At 41.7% G+C, this 8,192-nt stretch overlaps 1 pseudogene; it reads right to left on the bottom strand.

The window, feature by feature from the left end:
* Positions 1-505: 505 nt before the first annotated feature.
* LOC129509189 (U6 spliceosomal RNA) lies at positions 506-606 on the bottom strand (annotated as a pseudogene).
* Positions 607-8,192: the final 7,586 nt, after the last annotated feature.

Below are 8,192 nucleotides of genomic sequence, written 5' to 3' on the forward strand. Positions count from 1 at the left end.
CTAAAAAAAGAAAAAAAAAAGAAAAAAGAAATTACCTAACCTTTCTGTGTCTTAGTTTTACCATTTGTAAAAGGACGAGAAGAATATGACCTGCCCCACAAGATTTTCATGAGTATTAAACTTGTTAATTCATGTGAAGTGCTTAGAGCAATGCCTGGCACACGAGGAATTGTAATCAATAATAGTGTGATAAGCAGTAGGCTTCAATATTACCATAGCTGTTAGCGCGTGCCAAAACAAGGGTGACATTTCTAATCTACCAAGCTTCCATGGGACATCTAGGTAAACTTTCATTTAGGTTAAGCTCAGGATATGCCACAGCCACTTACTTCCTTGTGACTGAAATTCCACAAGCGTCTCTGTGGTGGAAATCATTAACTTAACACCCATAATACCAAGAGACTGCTAGGGTTAACATCTTATCAGTAGTAAATGCTTTGTTTCGTTAAAGCCTTTCCTAAGCAGCAAAGTGACATGGTTGAAATGCAGCTGTCCTGGGTCTTCTTAATATTAGGATCCTTATAGTGGAGTTCTCCTTGCGCAGGGGCCACGCTAATCTTCTCTGTATCGTTCCGATTTTAGTACATGTGCTGCCGAAGCGAACACAAGTGGAGTTCTCAAGATGGGGGGTGCCATGGTTCTCCTAGAGCTTCTCACACATGTGTCCCTGGGATTTGGGGAGAATTTGAGAATGCATAAATTCATGTTTTCATGGACTAAGACTTATAGTCTTTTTAAGTCTGTGGTTTTTCCAATGGGGTTCCGTGAGAATTGCCTTTCCTTTATAAGGTGTCAGTATTAATGGAATTTGAGGAACATTGGTGGGTAGACAGGACATGGGCTTTGAGACCAGATAGATCCATGTTCCCACTCTGTCTCTACAACTTACTTGCTGGGAGGTCATGGAAAGTTACTTGGCCTCTATGAGCCTCTGTGTCTCATCTGTAAAATGGTGACAAGAGCTTTTCTTATCATAAAGAGTGTCTGTAAATTAGTAAGCACATGGTAGGGGCTCAGCAAAAGTTTTCTTCCATCATTTTGCCCATTTTTCTCTCTCCTAAAGAAAGAAGAGAGTAGTTACTCTGCTTTCTTGAAGGAAAGTAAAGAGAAACTCAATCGAGATGTTAATTGAGCTCATGCTTGGAGACCCAGGGATTCAGACAGGGGTGGTGTGATCAACTGACTACCTTTCCCACTCCCACCCTCCCAAAAAGATAACCATGTCTTCATTCCTAGAACCTGCGGATATATTACCTTGTGTGGCAAAAGGGGACCTCACTGATGTGATCAAGGTAAGGATCTTGAGATAGAGAGATGGCCCAAGTGGCCCCTAGATGTGATCCTGAGCATCCGCACAAGACACAGGCAAAGCAGACAGAAGAGGAGAAGGCAGTGCAACCAGGGAAGCAGAGATTAGAGTGAATGTTGCCATAAGCCAATGGATGCCTGTAGCTTCCAGGAGCTGGAAGAAGAAGAAAGCAACCCATTCTCTCCAAAGCCTCAGGAGGGAGTGCTGGCCGGCCAATACCTTCATTTCAACTTTGTGCAATCAACTTCAGACTCCTAGTCTCCAGAAATGTGAAAGAATAGATTTCTGTTGTTTTGAGCCACCAGGTATGTGGTCATTGGTTGTTGCAGCAATAGGAAGCTGTACAGATGGTTGGCATTATTCTTTTTTTTTTTTTTTTGGTTGGCATTATTCTTTTAAACAGATTCAAAGGTCATCTGGTGTGGTCCTGCTAGGTGGGGGGCAGGATGCTTTCTGGTGGACAGACCTGATGGGGCAGAGACTTTCCAGAAGCATGACCATAGAAATCCAACATTTGGGCTTCCAAATTTTGGTACTGCCCCGGTAGAGATGGACATGTGTTCTCTCCTCTCCGGGTCACCCCCCGTCACGGCATCCTGACCCTACCTAGGAGTGGAATCACGTGACCGATGAAGAAATGGAAGGTGTGCTTGAGGGCTGTCCCCATCATGAGATCAGCTGGAGAAGATAGCCTGAAATAAATGTCAGTCATACAGGAATTTTTAAGAGAAGAGGATGTCTTACCTTCCCAACTTTGGCTCTTCTGCAAATTTATTGTAACATCATCATGTCCTTAGAACAACAAATGTGAGAGCCACATTCTGCTCCTCAGTGTCTTAGGCTACAATCTCGCATGTAAAACATAGACGATGATGTTGTGCTGTCTCAGTATAATTACACCTTTGCATGTAAACCTTATCTTCTTTCTAGGCATTCAAAGTATATAATAGACCTTATCTGGTTGTTTCCCAACACTTGTGCCAGGTAGGTAAGGAACAGGTGTCATTATTGTCTTTATCCCATATATACTTACAGATTGCTTTCCTGGGGATTATTTTCCCAGAGCCCTATTGGCAATAAGAGCTCCTGGAAAGAAAGTGACTGGAGTCTGAATTTAAAAAACAGAACATCCTGTGGAGGCAACTTCAGGTCCCAGTACTGGGGTAAATCTAATTTCAGGCATTCTGAAATTATTTCTCTTATTTGTGGGTATATAGGAGGGAATGAGATAGCAGATGATTTAATTAAATCAGTTCAACTGTTGCTACTGTTTAAACATTCAGCATCTGGAGGTGCTTTGGTGGTGCAGTTGGTTAAACATCCGACTCTTGGTTTCAGCTCAGGTGGTGATCTGAGGGTTGTGGGATGGAGCCCCAAGTCAGGCTCTGGGGTGAGCGTGGAGTTGGGGTAAGACTCTCCCTCTCCCTTTGTCCCTCCCTGCTCTCTCTCTCAAATAAGCAAATAAATATTTAAAAATATTTTGAAAAATGTTCAGCATCTGCGGAGAACTTTGGTATATATTTCTTTATGCGATGGCAGTGGCATTACCAAGCATAGCTCAATATGGTAGGGCCAGCGACAAAATCTGGAATATGAATGCGATTCTCTAGCAATTTTTGACAAATAGAGGCCCTTCCACTGTGGTGATGAAGACACTTAGTGCTGCAAAGGTCAGGAGTCAGGATTGGAGTAGGTCTCAATTTTTTGGGTCTGTAAAACGGGCACAATATTTACAGTAACCCATGACTATGAGGATACAAGGAGATTATATATGTAGAGTGCTTTATAAACAGATAAAATGCTATAGAAAAACAAAATATTATGAAGGTTGGACCAATAAAATGATAGGCCCTGACACCCTAGTACAGGGTTATATTTTTTCCCAATGCATCTATTACCAATTGGTCATCAGTGCCAAGAGTATGTCTTTAAATCTGTAAATTATTATCTTCCTGGAAAATCAGGAGAAAAGAAATTAAAGAGAGGAAGGAAGGCCTGGGGCTACAAGCATATCAAAAAATTTTGACTGTGTCCAGTATGAACTCTAGTCTGTGTGGTGGATTTCAAGTGTCTACTGTATAGGGTAGGAAGTGTGGAAAATAAAGCTTTCTGCACTTTCTGGAATGTGGATCCTTTGTTTAGGATCTACAAGGTAAAGAATTCCATAGGAAGTATTTGTTTAATTAATTGTAACCAGAACTCAGGTGTGGGTAGGCCAGATTTCACCGTGCAATGTTACTGTTTCTCCAACCATACTTGCGTTTTTTAGTTTTTTAAGATTTTACTTATTTATTCATGAAAGACACACACACACACAGAGGCAGAGACACAGGCGGAGGGAGAAGCGGGATCCTCACAAGGATCCTGATGCAGGACTCAATCCCAGAACCCTGGGTTCACGACCTGAGCCAAAGGCAGATGCTCAACCACTGAGCCATCCAGGCATCCCCATACCTGCTTACTTTAACTCAACCCTTTAGACTTGAACTCCTATCCTTCAAAATGCAAGGCTGCTACTTTGGCCACAAGGCACCTCAGTTCTTGTTTACCAGGACTGAGCGTTCTCATTAGACAGAGCCCCATTTATTTCATGCCCCTGCTGGAATAACATCGAGAAACCCAAAGGAATATCCATTTTAAAATAGTGTCTATGACACCAAAAAGATTGTGGAGCTCTGAATCAGCCACTTACCTCATGGCAAAATTTACAGGCTTCCAGAGTTAAATGAAAATCAGATTGGAATGTATGGGCTTCTATTTTTCTGTAATGACACGTTATGAGTAGAAGGAGGGCAATTTTCTTGGACATTCCTCTAAAACCAGTGCACTTGCAGTGGTTGTTTTCAGTTTACAAAGCTATCTGAAACAGACCCAAGGCCCACTGCCCTCTCTGGGTGCCAGGACTCTGGGCCACATTGGCCATTTATCCAAGGACTATAAATTAAAATTAATAATCATTCCTTTTACTCCGCTGTGTTTACCTCTTTTCAAAGCAGTTGAAAAGTAGATTTTAGTACCTCATTTTTTCCCCTGAAGCAATTTAATGATAACATAAGAAAAAATTATCTAAAATATCATCTTTGACTCTGGCTCCACCTACAAGTTGGAAGAATTTTGTAAGGAAGGAAAGAAATGTGTCTGTTCCTCTCATCGGACTTTGAAAAATCCATACACTGTAACCTGAAAAGGAAAAATAAACACAGCCCATGAAATTCTGTGACAAAAAGGAATGAAAATGTTCTTAAGAAACACACACACACACACACAACAAAACTGAACTGTATTCTCTGCAGGTTTAAAGGCAACCTCTGCCAAAATCTGCTTTCTGGAAACTTTCCTTTAGACCTGGCTCCTACCAAGTGGCTTGGCTGCAGGACACAGGCTTGGAAGACTGTGGTTTGGAATGTGTGAATGTTAAAATCAGACATTGTTCCTTTCTCTTTGTAACAACAACACGCCTTTGGTTTTGGCCGTGTATACGCTGGGTTTTCTGGTACTGCCTGTTTTCGTGTCTCCAGGCAGGTCAGTGCTACCGAGGAGATCTTGGTACTTTTGGATCATTTTCTTCTTGACCAGCGCTTGCCCCTTTCTCACGATGCCCTTGAGAACCTAGCAGACACGACTTCCATGTTGAAATGAAGAAATGACAGCGTGAATGGGAAATTGACTCGTGGGAGGCCACACAGTAAGCTGGAAGAAGAGTCTGGATTGGAACTTGGAATTCCCACATCCTCCCTGGGACTGTAAGCCTGGTGTCCTAAGGAAAGTTTCCTAAGACACTGAGCCCGCAGCCCCAGGTAGATGAGACCCCAGGTGGCGAATCCTCACAGTGATGGACACCGGGGTGGAATAATGATTGCTGGCTGGGACAAAGTGGTCACAAAGTTGTTTTATCCTGGATTATTCTAATTTAGGACATGTTATGATTCAGACAGAACACAGGTAACATTCCAATTAATCTCAGCTGTGAGATTTGCTCAGCAAATGACAAACATAAGATATGTTATAGGGACACGTCATGTGTCATGTGTCACATCCATAAGAATGAGACATAGGACATAACAGAATCAGTGGTTATTGGATTGTGGGGAGCTGTTTTCAGTAATCGATCCTGTTAGTCCCTGTGTCTTGTTCTTCAGCAGGTGATGTATGACATATGATCTGAGATGGAATGTCACCCTAGGGACATGGTCTGTGTCATCTGCAAGATCACCTGCTCTAACTCAAAAAACACTGTCCTCAGGAAGAGGGCAGATGCCAAAGTCATTTTTACTGGATCTTGGAGGTGAGCAGATCTCTCTGTCTCCATTGTATATAGCACCATTCAGGAGGAGTGGGAATATGCTTGGCTGAAAGCAGAGGGTGTGTGAAGAGTGTACTCCAGGGAGCAGGTGGTAGACAGAGAAGCTGAGAGTTCTCTGCAATTAGTATAAAATGCTTCCTGACACCCAGGAAGACTCCCTGGTAGAGGAGGGTGTGGAAGGCAGTGTGGGACACAGGAAAGGATCAGCAGATGATCAGGAAATGGAAAAGTCAGGGGGGACCACGGCACGTATATTGCCATCAGCCATATTTGCCTAAAAAGAAAACCAGACCTGCACTATGTATTATTTATAGCTTGTTGTACACATATTTTTTAAAATGAACTGTTTGTAATTGCTTTATGATATTGGTAATTTTATACTACTTCTATTTGATAAAATCAGATTAAAATAATCTCCTCTTGTTTCTTTTTTTAAAGATTTATTTATTTATTTACTTATATATTTATTCATTTGAGAGAGACAGACAATTTGTGGGGGGCGGTGGGGACAAGGGAGTGGAAGGAGCAGACTCCTTGCTGAGCAGGGAGTCTGATGCGAAGTGGGGCTCCATCTCAGGACCCTGAGGTCATGACCTGACCCAAAACCAAGAGTTGGACGCTTAACTAACAGCCACCCAAGTGCCCTTGAAGAGTACACTTTAAATGGGTGGTATGTGAATTATATTTTAATAAAGCTGTTGCTAAAAGGTGGTTAGATGTCCCTATTATCTCTCCTGTCCAAGAACATATTTTCTGGACTAAGGAACACCAGACATGGTTCAGGATGGAGGTACCACACTAAAAGCAGAGATACTGAGTAAAATTTTGCTCACTGAATGCTGGTCCATGTATCACCTCTTCCATTCATCAGCTCCTAGTCTGGTGGCAGCTGCTTAGACCTTCCATCCAAGCAGAAAACTGAAAGTATTTTCTGGAGAATCTGTCCAGCCCTTGAGAAAAGATTTAATGACACTGATATGGGTGGGGGAGGGGTGTGTCTTCTAATGACATGGCCTGGCTATGTGTCTGCAGTGAGACCCACCATTTGCAAGCTCCACACATACATACAGATTCCAATCTGTTTCTTAGCACATTTCTCTTACATATAAGTGGACATCCAGAAGTCCCCAGACATTTGAGGAAAACCTCTAATATGAAAACAGAAAATAAATAAACAGGAAAAGGAATTTTGATGAAATAGAGATGAAAGGAGAAGAATAATTCAAAAGAAAAACTGTAATTAGTATCCTCAGAGTGATAAGGGAAGATTTTACTTTTTTTTATTTTTTATTTTTATTTTTTTAATATATTTTTTAAATTTTTATTTATTTATGATAGTCACACACACAGAGAGAGAGAGAGAGAGGCAGAGACACAGGCAGAGGGAGAAGCAGGCTCCATGCACCGGGAGCCCGACGTGGGACTTGATCCCGGGTCTCCAGGATCGCGCCCTGGGCCAAAGGCAGGCGCCAAACCGCTGCGCCACCCAGGGATCCTAAGGGAAGAGTTTAAACCCATGAAATAAGAACAGGATACTATTAGAAAAAAATTAAAAAGAAAGAAACATCCAGTTGGTTTTCCAGAACATAAGGCAAATAAGAAGAGCCCACTGAGTGCCTACCATGTCAAAGGGAGGTGGACTCACACCACGGCACAGCCACACAAAATCTCAGAAGACTGGAAACAAGGAAAAGACTCCACGAGAGGAAAATAAGTTAATACACAAAGAATCAGGAATCAGAGTAGCATCCCCTTCTCAATGGAAGTCAGAACACAATGGAACAATGTCTTTGAAATTCTGAGGGAAAATAATCTAATCCTAGAATTTTATATCCAGACACATTCTCAGTTACGTGTGAAGGTAGGCTAAAGATATTTTCAGACATGTAAGCACTCCCCAATTTTTCTTCACCAAAAAGGAAAATAAACCCAAAGAGAAAGACAGGGGATCACTAAAACAGAAGGTCCAACTTGGAGGAAGCTCACAGAATCCTCCAGAACATGGAAAAGGAAGAGCCAGAGATGGCAGTTTACAGAGCAGCCAATCCAGATAGAAGCAGGTCAGGAGTTTCCAGGAAAGGCTTCTTCATGAAGATGAAATTAATGGAGGACCCAATGTGATTGCCTCTATTGAGAACTCTGCACAACTAAGGAAGAATTTGGAGATGATTCGTTGTAAGTGCATAAAAAAAGGGGAATGAATTTTAAAAATCAAACAAGACTATTATTAATCCCATGGAAAGTAAAATGATCAGGAAAGATAGTCACCATAGTATACTACATGGTTTAGCTTTTAATCATGCCATGTAGTCAAAATAGCATAAACACAAATATTTAACCAAAATTTCGTTTTAACTACATTGTAGAATGAGAACTGAGGAGGAAATGGGTACGGGATGTAGGTGGAGGACTGGGATGGGGATAAAATACCATGTCCTTGTCCTTCCAGGTGGGGAGTTAATGGCAAAGAACTGAAACTGACAAATTATAAAGTAGCAAGACAAGTTTCCTTTTTAGAAATATGGAAGTAATTGCTAGAAGAATCAATTGAAAGTGACATCATTAAGGCATAGGAAACAA

Source organism: Nyctereutes procyonoides, unplaced genomic scaffold, assembly GCF_905146905.1.
Source record: "Nyctereutes procyonoides isolate TBG_1078 unplaced genomic scaffold, NYPRO_anot_genome, whole genome shotgun sequence".
NCBI lineage: Eukaryota > Metazoa > Chordata > Mammalia > Carnivora > Canidae > Nyctereutes > Nyctereutes procyonoides.